The sequence below is a fragment of the Macaca nemestrina genome, chromosome 4 (genome assembly GCF_043159975.1).
Source record: "Macaca nemestrina isolate mMacNem1 chromosome 4, mMacNem.hap1, whole genome shotgun sequence".
NCBI lineage: Eukaryota > Metazoa > Chordata > Mammalia > Primates > Cercopithecidae > Macaca > Macaca nemestrina.
The window spans coordinates 16507700-16530276 of NC_092128.1; the positions used below are offsets into that span (position 1 = coordinate 16507700).

Here is a 22577-nt window from a genome sequence, read left to right on the forward strand (position 1 = left end):
GACTTCTATTTTGTGCGTAGTAAAATGACAATAAAGGATGGAATTATGGTTTTCTTCTGAGTCTTCTCCATGCAGCATAATTGAACCATAAAGGTGCATTGATGTACTCAGAGCCTGCACCTCTGCAAATGACCCTGCCACTCATGTGATGCATGGTTTTATAGAAACAGTCAAATACTATGCATTTATTACCACAGACCTTAAATGTGTTATATACACATACGGAAATAATACCAAAAAAGAAGACAATCTAGCCATATGTGGCAATGTGGATAAACCTGGAGGACATTATGGTAAGTGAGTAAGCCAGACACAGAAAGACAAATACTGCATGACTCTTTTTTTTTTTTTTTTTTTTGAGATGGAGTCTCACCCTGTTGCCCAGGCTAGAGTGCAATGGTGCAATCTCAGCTCACAGCAACCTCCACCTCCCGGGTTCAAATGATTCTCCTGCCTCAGCCTCCTGAGTAGCTGGGATTATAGGCGCCTGCCACCATGCCCGGCTAATTTTTGTATTTTTAGTAGAGGCGGGGTTTCACCATGTTGGCCAGGCTGGTCTCCAACTCCTGACCTCACGTGATGTGCCCACCTCGGCCTCCCAAAGTGCTGGGATTACAGGCGTGAGCCACCATGCCTTTTTCTACTTTTATGAGGCAACCTAAATAGTCAAAAACTCATGGAAGTAAAAACTAAAACATTGGTTTCCAAGGGCTAGGGATTGGTGGAAATGGGGAGTTGCTGTCAACAGGTACAAAATTCCCAGTTAAGCAGGATGAGGAAGTTCTAGAGATCTACTGTACAGCCTTGTTTCTGTGGACTATGACACTCTGCTGTATACTTACAAGCCTGTTAGGAGGATAGATCTCATATTAAATGTCCTCACTAAAATTTTTTTACAAAGGTGGTAAAAGGAGGTAGGTACCTAAAGAGAAAGATTTTAAAAGAGGACATTTGTATAATTCAGAAACATTAAAGTACTTTGAATTAGCAAAATAATTTAATAAATAACTTTCAAAATAATTCAGTAAATACATTTCAATATTAACTGCCTTAATACTGTCAAAGGCAAGAAATGTACTTTTAAAAAAATTGTCTTATCTGTTTTTCTAAATTTTATTTTTTGTTTCGTTTTTAAATGTATGTGGCACCATCCCTTGTACAAAGCAGGGGGCTTAAAATGTTTATGAAAAGAATAAATTAACTAATGAATAATAATGGTTTGTGTCTTTCCCTCATAATAAATTACATCAGGTACAGGAAAATTACACTTTCCTTTAAAAACATCCCATTCCCTTTTCTGTGCACTGAGAAAACTCTCTCCTCACACAGCCTTCAGTAAAGAGATCACCTGGCCTCATTCATAGCACAGCTATGGTGCAGAAAATTGCACCTCTCTTTTTTGTCTCAATGAAGGATGAGTGAATATGGTTAGCCTGGAAGTTGTATGTTCCTTGGACTTTTCAGCAAAGAGACTATAATGATCATATATAATGCCTACTTTCTCTTCCTGCTAATGGGGACCTGGAAAGGGAAGGCCATGTGAGATGACAAATCTGCAGAGTGGGGACAGTGGGTAGAGGTGTTGGAGGAACAGACTTCAGCCAGTTATGTTCTTTTCAATTAACTATTTATTGATACATATTAGATGTACATATTTTTTAAGTAGATGTGATCATTGATACATTAATATAATCAAATCATGGTCATTGGAATAGGTATCACTTTAAATATTTGTCTTTTCTTTACCTTAGGAACATTTGAATTATTCTCTTCTAGCTATTTTGAAATGCACAATTGGTTGATGTTAACTACAGTCACCTCACTACTGATCTATCCAACGCTAGATCTGGTTTCTTCCATCTAAGGGTATATGAGACCCAGGAAAGCTGTTTTAGTCAAAAGTATGCACAGTTAGATAACACTTATTTTGCATGATTTCTGTCAGAATCAAAACAGATCTCATAAAGAAGCAGCAGAGGTAACTTGGGAAAGGCCTGTTGGATCACCAGATCCTGAGTCCCTCTGGCTGCCAGCATCCCTTCCGTGGTCTTTTTCTGAGTGGAGGCAGGAATGTTTGGGCATTTCCATAGGAAACTTGCCTTTCTATTTACCTCCTCTGCAGGCCAACCTTTGCCCACTGTACCCTTAGGCAGGTCCCTGGCTCTGCTATCCCATGTATCATTCCTGCCCTGAAGGGTCCCAAAACTAAAGGTGGAGCAGGTGGAGCACAGTGTCCACATGTCCATGTCACACCTTACTTTGCCCACCGCTGTCCCTGCCCTGACACTGATTCCCACGCCCTCGATGCCCCAGCCCCCTTCACCGTCCGCTGGCCAGACAGACATCCCTGCCCTGACACTGATTCCCACGCCCTCGATGCTCCAGCCCCCTTCACCGTCCACTGGCCAGACAGACACAGAGACACTCTCTTGTTGGTACAAACTGAGGCCTTTCCCACCCCTACCCTTCCCCGGACAGTGAGAGATCTGTGTTTAACTCAGAACCCACTCTGAACTCAAATGGCCCCCACCTGATGCTAGCAGGCAAGCCAGGCATTCTCTTCAGCCTTCTGGGTCACCTGCCCTCCCCTCCCCAGGGTTCCCAGCAGCATTGCAGAGACACAGCGCCTCCAAGTGGCTATAGATCCATAGTCTCAGAGATTAACACCTTATGACCTTATGAGCTCTAGATTGTCCAAATCAGTAACAGAGACCCTGCATCCCACTCCTACAACCCCCACCCTCTCACATACACCCTCTCTAAGCTTTCCCAGATAAGCCAATTTAGGGTTAATGTTTAAATCCTCCCTTAGCCAGTGGAGACAAAAGCGTGCATTAACCATTTTGATTGCAAAATTAATAGTTGTTATGTCATTGCAATTTGTATGATAAGGTGGAAGAGAAGAGCCTGAATAAGACAAGGCTTAGAATTAAACAGCGTGAAGATATCCAGCAGAATGATCTTGGAAAAATACTTAATATCTCCTTTTGATTTATAAGATGCATGTGTCTTCACATTTTGTATTTAGAGTCATTATTACCAAATATAGTGCATTTAATAAAAGGGGCTTCCAGTTTTTACATATTTGATTCTGAATTTATAAAAAGTTTTGAAATAAACAACCCTATTGGCTATAGCTTAGGCAGATTGAGTGGTCTGACGTTTCCCATCACTAGCCAGAAGTGCCTACGAGCTCCCCCAGTGACCCAGTGCCTCTTAGTAATGCAATCCAAAGATAAACTATTTTCATGTGGATGAATCTGCAGGAGAAAATGCACACACATACACACTCACACACAGACACAACACACAAATACACTCACACACACACACACACACACACACACACGGTATCTTCTTATTGCAAGGATGATAAGATTGTCTTACTGAGCACAGCAAATTTTTCTCTCAGCGTTTTAGGTTGGTTTCTGGGATGCACCCCTGATAATGTTTCCAGACACACAAAGATGTGGTTTTGGAAAAGTGTGGTTGTGGTGAGGAATTTCTTTTACTGGATCATGGGACTGGATAAATATTATTATAACATAAATTTCTTTGTTCCGAATGGACATTTGTGAATTCCAGCTTTAGATACAGTTATGGTACTGGGTAGTACTGCTCATTAATCCTGATTGGGAAAACACATTTGCTTGGAATATTGCAGAAATTGTATGGAAAATTGAGACAAGCCATAATGACTCTCTGTTATATTTCAGGTAAAAGGAGCCCCTTTTGAAGGGAAAACAGTAATAGATAATATTTCAGAGCTCTGTATAAATGGACATTAATTTATTCATTTCACAAACATCAAGTAGTATCAATTATATACCATGAATTTTCCTCTGAATGTCAAGGAAAGAGAATGATACACTACATACAGTACCAGGGAATGTCAGGGTAAGAAGCAAAGAGGAAGGGAGATGTCAGTCAGTCCTTGATAGATGAGCAGTGTCTGGCCCTGTTTGGGGAGAATACAGTTTGTTCCAGGCTGTGGAAATAGCACAAATACACAGGATGTTAAAGCCTGTAAAATCTCTAGAGCCTGTAATTTCCTAACCTGCTGTATTTCCTGCACAACCACACTTGCCTTTCTCTACGCAGATGAACTTTAGAAGACGGGCCCTGGGAAAGTGGGGTGAGCCGAGTCAGAGCTCTGGAAGCTTCAAACGTTTCCATTCCTTGTACCATCTGTCAGTATTTAATTTTTTACCCCCCATTCTTGGCAAATGCTAATTTTTTTAAATAATGTTTTTAAAGTAATCATATATTTTGTCATTTTTGTAACACACAGCACTGCCAATCAGGCATGAGATGAGCCTATAAGTTAATTTCATAATTCCACAGAACTTTACCATTATTTCATCTCCGGAAAGACGTGAGTCAATTTCCTTATCATGTATAGCTTGGGTCATGTGCATAATTTCCTGTCATTTTCAAAAAATATGAAAAAGAAATTGAGGACCTCGATATTATCTTTGAAAACCTTAGGTTAGGGACTGCTACGCTAGCCAGTTCTCACCTCCTAACCTCTTTGTCTCTCTTTCCATCTATGATCCCTTGATTCCTCTGGAGCTGTTCTGTCCAAAGATTCTAAAGATAAATTGGAATTACCAGATGATTTTATTCTTTCTTACACGGTCTATCTGTAGTCCACTCCGGAACAGCCAGCTCTGAACAATTTTGTTTTGCATTTGTCTCTTCAAATCTATTTATTGATTCACTGATTCAAAACATGTGATTTTTAATACCTTCCTTGTCAGATATACAATGTCAGGATTAATGGATAAAATGTCCAACAAAGTGCCAACCCGCAGAAAGCTCAAAGCTGAGAAAGATATGCATTTATTTAGTAGATATTTACTATAATCATGGAAGCAACTCAAAAACACTGTAGGTGTTCAAAAGTGAAGTCAAGGAAGTGAGGAGCCAAGCCAATGTAAAAATGGTCTATGTGATGAGTAGTCATTAAGAATGATGACAAGATTAGTAGCAGACAGAAGGATAGAATGAGAAGAGAGTTCTGAAGGGAAAGAAGCAAGTGCAGCAAAGAAGGGTCCTGTTCTCACGTCATGTGTGTAAAGGAGCTGGGCTTCAAAGGAGGAAGGAAAATGATCTGGAGGCAGCAGAGAGAAGCCCGAAGAGCAAGGAAGACACCAAAACAATATATAAACACAGAGTAGGTCTCCCGATGTACATTAAAGAATACCCTGAATTTCATTCCGCATCATTCTAATCTTGAAAGTCTTGGCCTTTGAATAACAAAATAGGACAGTGACAAGTGAAACCTGGGCCTCTATGGAAGAACTCGGGTAAACCCAAATTGTCTTGGGCAGGCAAAATACAGGCACATTTTGCAGCAGTTGCCGATGATACACTGATAGGGGTTGAGAAATAATCAGTGTGTAAATACTACTAGAGAAGAAAGACATTATAACTCTTCATGATAAATTGTGAGTGCTGTGTAGAAATGTGTGGCATAAACCAGAAAAAAAAAAAAATACAGATTTGGCCGTTCAGGACGCAGCATCAGGGAGGAAAGAGGGCACAGTAAGACTGGCCAGGCCTGTGTATGTTTTTTAACTTTATTTATTTATTTTTTGTGTGTGATTCGGGGTCTTACTCTGTTGCAATGATCATGGCTCACTCCAGTCTCGAACTTCAGGGCTCAAGCAATCCTCTCAACTCAGCCTCCTGAGTAGCTAAGGCTGCCATACCAGGCTACTTTTTAGTATATATATATTTTTAGAGACAAAATCTCACTGTTTCCCAGCCTAGTCTTGAACTCCTCACCTCAAGCGATCCTCCTGCCTCAGCCTCCCAAAGTGCTGAGGTTATAGGCATGAGCCACCATACCCGGCCCTGTGTGCTTTTAGACACCCTGTGTATATTCATATTAATAGTTCCAGAACAGGCAGTGGAGGAGATCTCATCAGTGTCCTGTGAGTGCACACAGACCTTTAGCTAGCACCTGGCTTGCCTTATGCAAGATAGAAACAAATGGATCCCTGTAGGCCAAGAGGGGTAGCTTACTTCTAATGTATTAAACTGCCCGTATTATCCATATTGAAAATCTCTTTAAGTGTAATGTAAAAATCCATATACAAATGTTAAATTGAAATTAGCATTATAAAGGGATGTCCACAATCATAGAAAAGAACTTTCATTTATAATAAAGAGCACTTGTAGGGGAAATTTCTGTTCATGGCTTAGAGTGAGAAGAGAGTGAAGTGGGCAGAGTAGTTCACGAGACATAGCCATTCTCAGGAGCTCCCACTGTTTGGATGGGGGTGGCAAATATAGGAAGGCAGGGAAACCTACAGTGTGGGTAATTAAGGTTTATCCTACCTGTGTGTGAGTTCTGACCCCACACACAATTTGTGAGAAATTTGCAAAACGCATTTTCTATATTATCTCCTACACAAGATTTTGTATGTTGATATTGTATCGTCTTCTGTCTTTGCCATGCTCCAAACCCACATAATTATTCTTGTGGGGAGGGTGAGGCAGGAAAGACTGCTCAGGATTGCTGGGAGCTGTGGGGAAAAGAGGAAGCACCAGAATTTCTGCACAGGGAGGGGGAGAGTCTGCAGTGCTATGGCTAAGCGACTTGCACAGACACACACGGCCGAGTCCCCCTGCTCTGTGGGCTGGATCTTCCAAGTAGAGAATGGTCCATCAGGCCTCTCAGCTGAGAATCCATCCATGGGCATACCTGCGTCATCTATAATAGATTGGCTCCAGAAGTAACTCAGCAATTCCAGTCCCTGCATAAAGGTCTGTCTGTACCAGAAAAGGAGATTGTGGCCTAAAATTGGCTCACATCTGAGAGTCACTGCTTGTCCCATTTCTGTCACCTCATGCTTGGGTGACTGGATAATGCCAACATCTGTGCATGCTATAAAAGAAGGCAAAATTAGGAAACAGAATAAGGAAAACACAGGAAGTCATCTAGACAGAGGCCCAGCATGAGGATGATAAATATGTGAGGACTCTCTCGCTACCAGGATACAAAGGGACACGCAGAGGGTCCAGGAGTCCATGGCAGAGTGAGAGCAGATGTGGCACATTCCAGACCAGGGCCCTTATGAACATGAGCGAAAAAAGATACTTTGGGACATTTTACCCCCACAAGACGCATCTGTCAGTGACATCACTGAATGGGCCACCACCCCCAACTTGAAAGCTCCTTTAAGTGGAGGCTACATTTTTGGGAGATGAATCAGGCAGGACTGAAGTCAGCTATAATTGATCTGAGATACAGAGGCACATTTGCAGAGGGTCCCTGTAGATTTGCTTTGATATTGTCAATTCATAGCACCTTCTCCATAACATGACTTACCTAGGAGCCTGCCAACTATATCCATCTGCACCTCAAGCTCCAAGTATTTAAAGATGAACTCATTGCCTTATTGCAAGCCAACTTCTCTGCAAACTCTCCTATATCTCTCACTGTTGGCTCTGTGCTCCTAGTTCTTCAAATGCCCTTAAACGAGTTAGAAGTTAGCATCTGAGTTACCCAGGAAGAGCAAGCACGTCAACTGCATTGTTAAAGATACTGGAGCTGGATCGGTGTCCCAAAAGCTTATTAGATTTCAAAGCTCTTCTTTGCAGTGAAGGGCCTCTCTGAGTTTATTGATCCTTGAACTCTATTGAATTTGCAAAGCCCAGAGCACGGAATCTCTCACATTCTCTATCCACACAATCAATCAGAAACAAGATGGTCTTTTTCACAAAGATTTGGAAATTAAATGCTCCAGAGTTGATTTACATCTTATTCTTACCTCTAGCAAAGCTCAGCATTTCTTAATCTTTACACCTGGCCTTTTTCTTATAAAGGAATCTTGCATCTCACTAACTGACTTCCTCTCAGGGTGTAGAGTGTACACAGCTGAGAGAACCTCTGCTCTGTGGGTTGGTCAACTAGGTTATTTGCTAACGAAGAAGGAGCAGTTTAAGGTCACGTTTTCGCTGTTGGCACAGAGGCATACCGCTGAGTCCCCTGCAACCCAGGGCACTTGCCAATCCTAAGGAGCAAATAGTTGATGGATGAGCTTGTGTGACCTGAGGTGTCTGTTTCCTTGTGGGCTCCATCCCTTTGTTGTGTGTGTTAGATCCAGAATGTAAAACAGTGGTCATCAATCAGTTTTCAAGGTAACCAACATGTTTTCCTCCCTGTTACCAGGTGCCTATGTTTGGTAGGCAGAACGACGGCCCTTCAACTATGCCCAGGCCGAATCCCTGGAACCTATGAATGTGTTGAATTACCTGATAAAGGGGAATTAAAGTTCCACGTGAAGTGAGATTGCCAATCAGCTGACCTCAATATAGAGGCCCAATGTAATCACAAGGGTCCTAAAATATGGAAGAGGGGGGATGAAGAGTGAGTGTCAGAGTGATGCAGAGTGAGCAAAGGCTCAGACAGTCCTTGTTGACTTTGAAGATTGAATGGGGTCATGAGCCAAGGAACACTGGTCACCTCTAGAAGCTGAAAAGGAGAGAAAACAGTTCTCCCTGAGAGCCTCGGGAAGGAATGCAGCCCCGCCAACACCTGGATTTTAGCCCAGTAACATCCATTTTGGACTTCTGACCTCCAGAACTGTAAGGTAATACTTGTCTGGCAGTAAGCCACCAAGTTAGTGGTACTTTGTAACAGCAGCAATAGAAATTGAGTACCTTGTAGCAGCCATGGGACTCATGGGAGAGAGAGGCAGAAGCCGGATACAAAATACTGGTAGAGTCAGATATGCGATCACGTGGAAAAACCTGAAATCAAGCCAGTCGAAACAAACCAACAAACAAAACTTTTATATGCCCAGACCCCACCTTCTTCCAGGGACACAGAGGCATCTGGAGTAACAGACTTAGAACTAGATTGGGGCATTTTCCTGCTCAGAGCAAAAGTTCTTGGGGGAGAAAATTCTGTCCTACTCCACCCTAAGCCTTGCTAATAAGTGTATATGCTGCTGGTAGCATCATTGTGATTGAAGCTCCCTCAGGACAAGCTCCGTCTGACATGGTCCAGGATAGCACCTCCAATTCTACCTGCTCTTCCCTCTACACTCAACAGAACAGGTAGGGCTGGCCTCGGCTGGCTTGGGGCCAGGCTCTGCAAGGCTCCTGTGACACAAAAACTGCTTCTCTGCTTTCCCCAGACCATATCATGGGTGCTGCACCACCCAGCTCTTTGTGCCTCCACGTCTTCAGTGAGCTCGGAGGTGTATCCACTTGCAAGCACACCTGCCACTCAGAGCCCCATTCAAATCTCAATTTAGAGCAAAACCCATCTCCGCATCAATAGAGGCAAAAGGGTTGGTCTCTAATCCCCTTATCCTCAGCCTTCATTGCAGACACCTCCAACCCAGATCCCTGAATCTAGGTCCACCTCTAGGGTTTTCATTAAGGATCCTCCAGGGACGAATCCCATCCCCTCCCCCATAGACTTCGGTTGACAATGAAACCACAGTGCCTCCTAGTGCCAGTAGGCAGGAACAGCACAAATGTGCTCTTTGTCAAGACATAGAGAACTTGCGCTTCCCTTGATTGAGCCGTGGGGAAACGAGATATCATAATTTGTTGGCGTTGGAGGGTCATAAAACGATGTTATGACCTAAGATGAAACCTCCTGAGAGATGGACATTACAGTCTGACGGATGGAGACATAATATCAGTTTTAATATCCATAAACAACCTGGCTCAGATGGGAGAGCAAAAAGACCGGCCAACACTGTCTTTAATCAGAATTTAACCCATTCTCTCTCCCCTCCGAATTACAGGCCATCCCTGTAAAGAAAAGAAAGTTCCCCACTGATCTCAGTGCATTTCGAAAAAGCACCAAAAAATCTGCCTTTGTTCTCAGTAGCCAGGATGAAAAGGAGATGATGAAGAGAGATGAATCTCAGATGAAGAGGAGACTAAATAAAATAACTTATTTCTCTTCCCACATGGAATTGCTTTCTATTGGCAAGCAATAGAAAGAATAAAACTAGAGCATTACTTTAGGGAAGTTCCCCAAAATGGAAAATGTGGAGCAAAGCGTTTTCCCAGAAGACTAGGTTTAAGTAGGAAAGATGATATAAGTAGACTTCCTCTAGTTCTGACCCCTGCCCCTCAGGTGTGCTCAAAAAACACGGCACAAATGCGTCACAACAATGCAGAAATGAAGTGTAAACCACAAATAAAATTCTAAGGCCCCCCAGTCATCTGAATGGACTTCTACCCAGCCAGGGCTCTTTTAAAATTTAACCTGAGAGACAACCAGTTATCAACCAGAAAAATTTTAAATCTACCTTTAAGCTGGAGCCTCTCCCCATTCCTGCCTCCAGTTGTCTGCCTTTCTGGCCAAAACCAATGTATCTCTTAACTGTGTTTGATTGAAGTCTCAAGTCTCATGTCTCCCTAAAATGTAGAAAACCAAGCTGCACCCTGACTACCTTGGGCACTGTTCTCACTACCTCCTGAGGGCTGTTTCATAGGCCATGGTCACTCATATTTGGCTTAGAATAAATGTCTTCAAATATTTTACATAGTTTGACTCTTCATCAACAGAAATTAATTCCATGTTCACTTTGTGCTCTCTGATCAAGTCTAAATATTCACTCTCTATTCTCATCTTGTTGCATGACCCAATGAAGCATCAAAGATTATGTAATAAATAACATAAAAATACTCAAATGATAAAATCTCAAAACCAAGTGAGGGTCCCAACTTGGTTATAAATCCACTTCAAGTTTTTAAAAAGTCCTTCCTTGAAATTAAAGTTTCTGTATAACGTCTCTATGCTATTTAAGTCAAATATCAAACAAATCACAGACTAAGAATCTGACATTAAAATTCAAAGAAAATTAAAACCTCAAATAAAATGTTTTGACTTTAATCTGTATAATTACAGAAGAGGGAACTCAGATTAATGCTTTTGTTATTATTTGTGTACTTAGGTAAAACAACCACACTGACAAACTGCAACTAATTCGTATCCTAAAGATACAATGAGGAATGACTGGGCCAGAATCTTGGAGAAGGCAGGAGCCTGGGGAGTGAGCACAGCAGTCACTGCTGTTAGGGGCATTTGCTGATCCCAGCTCAGCACTTAGGAAGCTGACTCACAGGCCAGGGGGGTAAAGGCAAAGACCAGAACTTACTTAATGTGACCATTGAGGGACTTGAATAGAATCAATGAAGTAGAGGGAAGCCTGTCCTCCAGGTGCTCTAGGACACCTCAAGCCTTGAATTCTGTTTCAGGGAGTCCTGGATTGTTTATGCATCCATGCCCTTTAAAAAGCACAATAAAATTATCTCTGGAGAAAGTATATCCATCCTAGACCAGAAATTATTTCTACAACTGTAGTGTCTGGCACGATGTCAAAAATAATCAGGTTTATAAGGAAAAATACAAACAAATGACTGAGAAGCAGTACACACACAAAAATGTCCACAAAGACCACAGAGGTGAAAATAAGCAGGCAGACTGAAATAACTGAGTGTCCTATGCTCAACAAAATAAAAGATACACTCAAAAAATGTTATGAGGGAATGACTAACCATAAAAGATGACCTCATAGATTAGAAAAAGAACCAAATGAAAATTCTGGCAAGGAAGTGGAGGATGGTCATGGTCACCCACCACCGGGCTGAGGTGTTATTAGCTAAGTAAATTGCAGAGAAGGAAGGGAGATGTGCAGTAAGTTCATGGCCATCAGTTAGGACCTGCAGTCAGGCGGATGGAAAGGGAAGTCAGGAGGGGCTGAGGGACAGTGACAGTCCTTCAGAAGATTCCCAGAAAACTGCATTTCCAAACATTCTAACCAATCCTTCAGAATGATTTCTAGTACAAGAGAGTCTGAGCAGAAGCTAGGGTAGAGACTACAGTTGGACACACACAGTGCATTAACAGAGGGGGGCAACTGGACCAGGGGCAGTTAATTGCTTCTGAAGTTCTTTCAGGAATATCTAATGCACTTATGTATCAGTCTGTTTTCATGCTGCTGATAAAGACATATCCAAGACTGTGAAGAAAAGTATGTTTAATTGGACTTACAGTTCCACATGGCTGGGGAGGCCTCAGAATCATGGCTGGAAGCAAAAGGCACTTCTTACATGGTGGCGACAAGAGAAAATGAGGAAGAAGCAAATGTGGAAACCCCTGATAAACCCATGAGATCTCGTGATACTTGTTCACTATCATGAGAATACTATGGGAAAGACCAGCCCCCATGATTCAATTACATCCCCCTGGTCTCTCCTACAACACATGGGAATTCTGGAAGATACAATTCAAGTTGAGATTTGTGTGGGGACACAGTCAAACCACATCAACTAAGAGCTATTTTAATATATGAGGACAGACAAGTGAAGGTGTCCTCATCAGTCTCTGAACTAGCTGACCCAGCCGTATATAATGTTGGGATATGTTTGTTACATGGAAGAGGTAGAGAGCTCTGGAGTAGCAGAGTTGGTTTTGAGCTAATATTTTGGACTCATTGCCAGGATATCCATTTGAGTGCATTTCTTGGAAATTTAAAGGGTGCTGAATGAAGTAGTTGAAATTATCAACATCATCATCATTAACATTACTTGTATTAACGTATTTTCCCAAAAACAGGGGAAAAAGATTTCCAAACACATAGTACCTGTTGAGATTTGGTTGCATAACACATCCAATGAGAGGTCTAGAGGAGGCTCCAGAGTCAGGGTATCACCAAGGATAAGATTCAAATCATTCATATGCCGACAACTGCAGAGGGAGAGCCTGCTGTTTGTCACTCACATACAATCATTGTCTGTATTATTAAAACATGTTTATTGACTACATGTTTTTATTTTTCAAATTTATGTATTTTTTAAATGATATAAAATATTGTTTCATTTTAAAAATAGAACAACTATTAGTACCCCAGAAGACTAAGTCTGTGATAAGTCACTTTCAGTTTTGGTTTCTTGAACTCTCACCGAGAGGTGTTTCAAATTCCTTAGATATATTTTCAAATAACAAATGCAATCTTCATGTTTTAAGAAATAGTTTATTTCCAGCCAGGTGCAATGGCTCATGCTTGTAATTCCAGCAGTTTGGGACGCCGAGAAGGGTGAATCACTTGAGGTCAGGAGTTTGAAATCAGCCTGGCCAACATAGCAAAATCCCGCCTCTACTAAAAATACAAAAATTAGCTGGGCATCGTGGCACATGTCTGTCATCCCAGCTACTGGGGAGGCTGAGGCAGGACAATCACTTGAACCCAGGAGGCAGAGGCTGCAGTGAGCCTAGATTGCACTGCTACACTCCAGCCTGGGCAATGGAGCAAGACTCCATCTCAAAACCAAAAAGAAAAGAAAAGAAAAGAAAAAAAGTTTATTTCCTCCCACTGTATGAATCCTAGCTATATCTGAAAACTCGCTTCTTCCCTGGGAGGATGAGGAATAAGGAAAGGCCGCTGTGAGCTGATGGAGAGGAGAGAGCCCTGCAGTTTTCTGCACAGGAGGGAAGTGTCTCTGCATCGCTGTGGCTAAGCTGCTGGCACAGAGATACACAGCCGAGTCCCCAAGCTCTGCAGGCTGGATCTTGAGAGTGGAGTTTACTCCTTTGAGCCTCTCTGCAGAAAATCGATCCTTAGGCAACTGTGAATCATCTACTACATCGTTATTGCGAAATTGAACCAGAAGCTCCGGGCCCTGTCCCAGGATCTGCCGGTACCAGTAAAAGGTAGCATGGCCAGATATAGGATCACACCAAAAAGTCACAGCCTGTCTTTTCTCTATAACCTTATATCTGGGGGACTGGGCAACTCCAGCTTCTGTGAGTTCTGTGAAGGAAAAAGACAGAATTTGAAAATAGAAGGAAATGATTGAAATAATCACTGAGAGACCCAATGTGATCATGGTGTTCTTAGGACTCACCTGCTCCCAGAAGACAGAGGGCCGCCCAGCAGAGGAGCCTGGTGCCCATGGCAGGCTCAGGGCAGGGTAGGAGTTTTGCCCAATCAGGGTCACTGCGAACAGGAGCAGAGGAGGAGGGACGTCCCTGTCCTCTCATGGCAGTTCCCACAGTGACATCATTGCCTCCACAAATGCCTACCTTCTTAGAAACCAATTATTATAAACTAAAACAGAGCACAAAGTTGCTTTACCATATTCACAGACTGTGTAAGTTCAGCCATGTCCTCACTCACATCTGTAGGGCTTCTGGATTGGATCTCCTACTCCATCTCTAGGCCCATCCTCTGCTGGATGTTTCGAGTTGAAGGCAACTCAAAACAGAGATATCAATTAGTGACCTTTTTGTCTTATCAGCAATTATCCTTCTCTTTGGGCATTTCTCTTTTACTAGGTTCTCTATCTTCCAGGTCCTATGCGCTTAGAAGCTGGGGTAATTGACACGAGTTTATCCTAGAAGCTTGTTGAACTAGCTGACACGCTGTAAGCTAAAGGGATAAAATAATATGCTGGGCACAAAGTTGGAAGGGTTCATTTTTAGTGAAGGCCCATAAGCAGTTTCCTCTTTGCTGTTATCATTCATGATGCATTGTGTACCAAGCCTTCATCATGGTTCTGCCCATAGTTTTGGGTCACCAATGTATGAAAGTAAGTTCTCATTTTTTATCAAAGATGAGTGGGGAATTCTCTTATCCCTGAAAATATCAGTATATATTGTAAGAAATGCAAAATCAAACAGACTTGCTGAAATCTAAAAATAACCTTATAGCTACACCTCTGGTGTAAATTACAGTTGAACAGTAGTGGTCATTATCTGTTGTTTGTTTCTAATGGGGCAACATTAGTCACAAACACATTTTTATTCCTTGCCTGAGTAAAAGAAATAAAAGGAGTTAGGGGATGGCGCTCCTTAGAGTTGGCATAAGACAATAACACAAGGAGATGCATGTCCAGAGAGGTGGGAACGAAGATATATGTGTTCAGTGAGGTGCGCCCAGAGATATTCCGACAAACCGGTAAAACCTAGGGGATGCATGTCAAGGTTATCAGGTGAATACCTGTGGGTATAGAATTACCAGAGCCATCCACTTCTGTCATAAATCATTTATTACTGAGGCCAAAAGCTGCTGGTTTGAGTCCAACTCAGGTAGGCACCAAGCAATAATTGCATGATGGAAAATTTCTTCACATTAAGGGGTCACTACCTGCTCCATCTTTGTGACCAGGGTTATAGTTCTGGGTGACAACAGCATTCGGGGGATGGAGGCTGGTAGCTGGAAACAGGACTTATCTGTCTATCAAACCTATCAGTCACAGGACCTACATGTGGTGTGCTTGCGTGTGAGGCATGCCAAGTCCGGGGAGGACATTCCTCATTGCTCCCAGGCCTCATCTGCTTCCTGGGCAGCACAACTGAGAAATCCACGACAGAATTCTTGTCAAGGCAGGAACCGGTCATTGTGCTGCTCAGGGAAGAAAAGGCCAGAGCCCTGGGAAATCTGGTTTTTGTTAAGGATATCTGTAGTGTTACTACCCGCAATTTGGAATAGCCTGTCTGGCATAAACTAGAATTGTCCACTCTCCTATATTTCCCTTACATCATCATATACATTGTCCAGGGCATGACTAGAATAGGTAAGGTGTAAGGTACAGGTGCTTTGCTCACATTTCTCTGAATTCTCCTGAGGAGGCAGTTATTTTCCCTTTGCATGGGTCTCTGAGCGTTTAGGCTGGCTCCTGGTTCTCCTCCATCTACTTCCCAGGCAAGCCCAGAACAGTCTCCACTCAAAGATTTGCTACAGTTCAGATTTTACTGCTGAGCAGAACATACCAGCACCAATGAATATAAAGGGTTTTTTTTTTTTTTAATATCTCACATTTCACCGACTACTCACAACTTCTGCAAACAAGATAGTGGATACTAGGATACACACTTTTCCTTTAAGCTTAACATCTCAGGCAGCACTGAGCCCTGTTTCAAAAACATTTGAGCATCATCAAACCCCAGTGCCTTCTGATGGCCAATGGTTCAGTGTCACTGGACTCAGGTCCTTGGTCCATGGCTTAGAGATACTGGTGGTACTTCTATACATCTTCAATAGAATCAGGGCTAATATAGGACAGTGTTTGTGAGAAACCAGGGAAAATGTTTCTCAGTTCTTTCTATTCTTACTGTCTTGCTAGAGCCTGTCCTATAGTTTAGGTATGGTTTGTTCCCACCAAAACTCATGCTGAAGCTTGTTCCTCAATGTAGCAATGTTGCTGCAGGCACATTGCTCACATTTCTCTGGGGTAGTGTGAGCCTTATGGGAGTTGAACCTTATAGGAGTTGTTTGGGTCATGGAGGTAGATCCCTCACCAAAGATGAATGCCAGGAGTCAGTTCTCTCTCTCCAGGATCTGGATTAGTTACCATAAAAGCAGGGTGTTATAAAGTGATGGTGTTGCTCATCCTGGCTCTCCCTGCACAGGCCTGCTCCTTCTTCCACTTCTCTTCCATATTATGACACAGCACAAAGCCCTCAAAAGAAGTCCAGCAGATGTTGATGCCCTATTGGCCTTTCCAGCCTCCAGAATTGCAAGCCAAATAAAGCCCTTTTCCTTATAAATTTCTTTATACATTTTCCCAGCCTCAGCTATTCTGCTATAGCAGCAGAGGACAAATTAAGACAGCCTCTCTCCTTGTTGCACAAATAAATATTGTCCAGCCTTAACTTTGGAAAATCACTACTCTTCTCTTTACATTCAGTCACCTTTGAAAGTTCTTGAGTTTTCAGCCAAACTGTAGAATACTCAGAATTGGTTGACACAGAGTAAATAGTCCTGTGTATTTGCTAAAAGTCCTCTTGACATGCATTAGTAAGTTTTGCACTGGTCTCAGAGATACCAAGCTGCTTTGTCCTCAGACTGCAAATTCTCTTGTCTCCTTTTGGGACTTTCTTAAAAATCATAGCCTGTTTCCTATAAAAAAAAAAAAGTATACTCTAGACTAAAAAAAAGTATACTCTAGACTAAAAGATACCTTATTTTATATATTTATTTTATGGTAATGACATAATATTTCAAAGATATTGAAAATGAATATAAGAAATACCCAACAATGTTATCATTCTGAAATAACAACAACATTTTATTTTGGTCTGCTAATATTTTTCTTCAATTTTTTTTAAACTGAGAATCTACGGAAAAGGTGAGAGAATAATGAAACAAACAGAATATTAAAATATATGTCTGTGTGCCGATTGTACATCTTGTGACTTTTGCTTTATCTCTCTATACATATATTGCCCTCAATTTCTGAAGCATTTTATCCTTAATACTAAAATGGGTCTCCTAAAAAATTGGCATTATCTTATATAACCACAAATGTCACTGTTACACTCAAAACGTTAGCATTCATATAGCATTGTCATCTAGTACATGCTTCACACTCAAATTTCTCTGTTTGTCTCAACATGTCCCTTGGTTTTGATTCACTTTTCCTCTAGAACAAAATCAAAGATCATGTATTTCACGAGGTTATCGGTTCTCCTTAGTTACTTTTAAATTATACATCTCTTCCATCTACTTGTTATATTTTCTGTTTTTCATGATTATAAGTTTTTGAAGTGTCCAGGTCAGCTTAGTTGTAAAATGGCCCACAACAAGAATTTCTATACTATTGGAGGCTAATTACTTGGCAAATAAATATACACCATAGATGATGTGTATTTCCTATTGCATCTGGTCAATCACAAGAATGTGGAATGTCATTTTTATGCTGTTTTGTCAATGCATATTTGAGGTAACTGACACCAGATCTCTTCATTTTTAATATGTCTTTTACCTTCTGTAACTGAGTAGTAATCCGTGGAGTGATGCATTGGAAAAATGTACATATCTTGTTCCAGTCCCAAAAGCATATAAAAAACATGGCTGAAAATTCCTTCAAACTGGATAAAGTCAGCAATATCCAGGTACGGAAAGCTCAGAGGTTGCCAGTTAAATTCAAACCAAAAGGAGTTCCCTAAGTCACAACATGTATTAGCTAATTTTCACGCTGCTGATAAAGACATACCAGAGACTGAGAAGAAAAAGAGGCTTAATGGACTTATAGTTCCACATGGCTGGGGAATCCTCACAATCACAGCAGAAGACAAGGAGGGGCAAGTCATGTCTTACTTGGATGGCAACAGGAAAAGAGAGAGCTTGTGCAGGGAAACCCCCATTTTCAAACCATCGGATCTAAATGAGACTCATTTAGTATCACGAGACAGCAGGAAAGACCCGCCTCCATAATTCAATCACCTCCCACATGGTTCCTCCCACAACACGTGGGAATTGTGGGAGTTACAATTCAAGATGAGATTTGGGTTGGGACACAGTCAAACCATATCACAATGTAATCAAATTATCAAACATCAAAGGCAAAGAATACTGAAAGCAGCAAGCAATAAGAAACATCACATTCAAGCGATCCCCAATACAGCCTTCAGCAGATTTCTTAGCAGAAACCCAACAGGGCAGGAGAGTAGAGTCGTACAATTCAAAGTGATTAAGTTAAAAAAAAAAACAACTGGTAGTTCTGGCATCTACTGACGGTCTTTGTCTATAATTATGTTGATAGTTACATTGACTCTCCATTTAGATATATCAATTAGCATTATTTGGTAATGAAAAGATGCTCACCTAAAAATTCTTATTATTATAGCCTCATAGATTTTTAAAACTTTGATTTCTGCCAAAAGATGTTCTAGCACTTTCCCTGCCCCAGTTATGAATAAATCATTTATGCTTTGTTCCTTTCAGAAGGAATAACATTTAGAAATAAAATACTGTGCCTATTGCTATTGGGAACACAAACAAAGAACAAATAAAGCAATTAGTCAATTTACTTTGTATTGTTTCTTAGACCGTTCCTTAGATAGAGAAGTACTGCACTAAAAGCACTACCAACTACAAATCTCCCGAATGAAGTTCAAACTCAATTTCTTTTAGCATTGTCACAGTACACCAACATAATTCTAAAGTCAAGAGAGACCCCCCAAAAAAATCAGACAAAAAAGTACCTCCAAAGAAGGTGTGCAAATTGCTCATAGGCATAAGAAAAGACACTTAACATTTTTAGTCATTAGAGAAATGCAAATCACTACCACAGTGAGATATTATCCACACTGACTAGGATGGCTATACAAAATAGCAATAATCATCTTAATAATATCTTTGAAAAGAAAAATAAGAAATAAGTACTGGCAATTCTATGAAGAAATTTGACATTGCTGGTAGGAATCTAAAATTGTGCAGCTACAACAAAAAACCACTCTGGTAGTTACTTAAAAGGAGAAACATAGAATTACCAAATGACCCAGAAGTTTCATTCCTAGGCATAGACCAAAAGAATTGGAAACAGAGAATCAAACAGATATTTTCAGGGCAATATGCTTTGCACCATTATTCCCAATATCTACAAGGTGGAAACAACCCAAATGTTAATCAATCAATGAATGAATAAACAAATGTGGTATATATATACAACAAAATATTACTGAGAAATGAAAAAGAATGAAGTTCTGATAAATGCTACAACATGAATGCACCTTGAAAGCATTGTGCTAAGTGAAAGAAACAAGACACGAAAGGAAAAGTAGTGTATTATTCCACGTAAATCATCTACAATAGGCAAATTCATTTGGAAAGAAATTAGATTAGAGGTTAGCAGAAAGAGGGGGAATGCAGAGTTATTCTTTTGTGGGTATTGAGTTTCTGTTTGAGGCAATGAAAAAAAATTTGGAAGCAGATAATAGTGACAGTTCCACAACATAGTGAATGAACTTAATGCTGCTGAACTGTACAATTTAAAAATAAAGTGACAAAATTATATGTTACACATATTTCCCCCACCCACCCACCCTTTTTTTTTTCTTTTTTTGAACTGGAGTCTCACTCTGTCACCCAGGCTGGAGTGCAGTGACACAATCTCGGTTCACTGCAACCTGTGCCTCCGGGTTCAAGAGATTCTCCTGCCTCAGCCTCCTGAGTAGCTGGGATTACAGGTGTGAACCACTGTGCCCGGCCCACTTTTTTAAAAGATTTTTTTTTAACAAACTACCTTTGCAATAGGAAAAATAAATACTTAAAGTTGAATTCTCCATGATTGAACCTAAAGACAAGAAAAGGAACCCAGATGATTTATACACAGTGATAATTTCTCAAGAAATGCTATTAGTCACAATATATCCCACAGTGGGTTTTCCGACGTAGTTGTCATTATCTCTTGCAGTGGATATATAAGCAGTTTTCATTAGTCCAAATGTCTAGTCAAATTTAGGACTGTTACTCCTTTGAAAAGTTTCTGATCTAGTAATTTTTGAATCATAACTTATTATTTCAGGTTGCTATATTCTGATTATAAGTAAGGTTAAAAAGTTATTCTCATGTTTAGTGGTAACTTACATTCACTTGTGTGAATTGCCTATTCAGCTTCATTATTGCCATTTTTATTGGGCTGTCTTCTTATTAATGAGAATGTTTCACTCATTTACACACTAACTTTATTAGAAAAGGACACCTATGCTACAGAAAAAATAAAATAAAATAAAACAAATCCTAAAATCTCAGTGGCTGAACTCTATCAGGTCTTACCTCTCATGACCACAAAACCCAGTAGGGCATGAGTAGCTTTTTTCCATGGCTGTCCACCAAATTATGACCCAGGGAGCCAAGTTGCTTCCAGTTTATAATCTGTGCCATGAAGCTCCCAAATTCATCCAGACGTGGCAAAAGAGAGTTGAAGAGTGTCTGTGCAGAAAAGAGTTGAGAGCAGGCTTGAGACTGCCTGCTTGCAAGATTGGACTTTGGCTATCTTTGGCAATTTGACTGGCGAGCAGTGCCTGGCACTGACAAAATTTCTCCTGAGAGAAGCGGCTCATTGTGCCTAGACTGCTGTTGCAAACAGTATTGTACTGAACACGAGATTTCCTTCTGGAGTCTGAATTTTTGGTTAATGCTAGGCAGTATGTGCTTGTGACCAGCCTCCTCTAAAACCTCATGATTGCTGAGTCTCTGATGGACTCACCTGGCAGAAGCACTGGACGTGTGTTAATGCGTTTTTGCTACTGAGTGAAACAAGAACCCTGTGTGACCCCCCTGGGAGGAAGAGAGCATAAGGAGGCCTGAGTTTGGGTTCCTCCAGATTCCACCTGTGTGTTTTCTCCATATGATCCGCTGCTGACAACTTACTATGACATGTTAAAAAATCTTAGCTGTGAGTACAGCTCTATGCCATATGCCAAATCTCTAAACATGGGAGGACGCTCAGGGACCCTCAGCACAGAGCTATAGGATATTTTTAACGGCTAGACTTGAAATTGGGCTAGCATTATTTTTACTCACCTCCCACTATTCAGAACCTGGTGACATGCTCCCAGCCCTCTAAGTGCAGGTGAGGCCAGGAAGCATAAAGGAGCCATAGTTGAACCTGACTCTTCTTTGTCACACTGATTTTTCTTCATCTGCATGCATTCCTCAATTTTTTCCCGTGCTGTGGCTTAACATTTCATTTCTTATACTATGTTTTGGTGTACAAAAGTTTAGTTTAAGGCAACTGGAGTTAGGATTTTTTTTTTTTTTTTTTTTTTGAGACGGAGTTTTGCTCTTGTTGCCCAGGCTGGAGTGCAATGGCACAATCTCGGCTCACTGCAACCTCCGCCTCCCAGGTTCAAGCGATTCTCCTGCCTCAGCCTCCCGAGTTTGCAGGATTACAGGCATGCACCACCACACCCAACTAAATTTCTATTCTTAGTAGAGATGGGGTTTCTGCATGTTGGTCAGGCTGGTCTCGAACTCCCAACCTCAAGTGATCCGCCTGCCTCAGCCTCCCAAAGTGTTGGAATTACAGGCATGAGCCACCGCTCCCGGCCTCAAATATTTTTGTGGCTTCTGGTTTTCTCATGTGTCATCTAAAAAACTAATTCCTCAAATGAGTGCTAAAATATATTTCTTAATTTTTTTCTAGTAAAATTTGTCTTGCTTTTCACAGTTAAGAGTAAACATACCTGCAATAGATGTTTATGTAAGGAATGAAGGAGAGGCCTGGGAATAAGTTGGAGGCACATATGCTCAGTGAAGTAGAAATAATCTATTATTCATAAACAATCCCCAGGGTAGAAAACAACACCACACCTATGAAGCTGTAACTGAACGTAGGGGAATGTGGCTGGAGTGGAGAGCTGGGGGAAACTTGAGGCAAAATGATGGTGGAGAGGAAGGTGAAGGACAAATGACAGAGGACCTTGTAGGGCTATTGCCCTCAGAAGAAAGGCAGCCAGGAGCAGGGACCACATGGGGGAAGGTTTGTGTCTGTGAGTTGAAGGGTAGTAGAGGATATGGTAAGGTTTTTATGAAGAAGTCACTGAAGAGTATGTTGGCTTTCAAATTATGAAGGGAATTGGGAATATGAACAAAATATCTTTTCCATTCTGCAAGCAGAAAAAGAGAGCTGCGGAAGAGAAATCCAGCAAGGTTAGGGTGTTGGGGCAAACTCCAGATCATCTGAGACAGGGTTAGGAATAGAGCCACAGCACTGAGGGTCATATGGCCCCTGCTCTAAGACACTCCCAGACTGGGCAGGGCTCTCTGACTCCTATGGAGGCCCGGACTTCCCACCGTGGGGCCCAG

General features: G+C 41.3%; 1 gene segment (V, D, J or C); it reads right to left on the reverse strand.

Moving 5' to 3' along the window:
• LOC139362613 (T cell receptor beta variable 13-like) overlaps positions 1–22577 on the reverse strand; it is a 222411-nt gene that overhangs the window by 166670 nt on the left and 33164 nt on the right.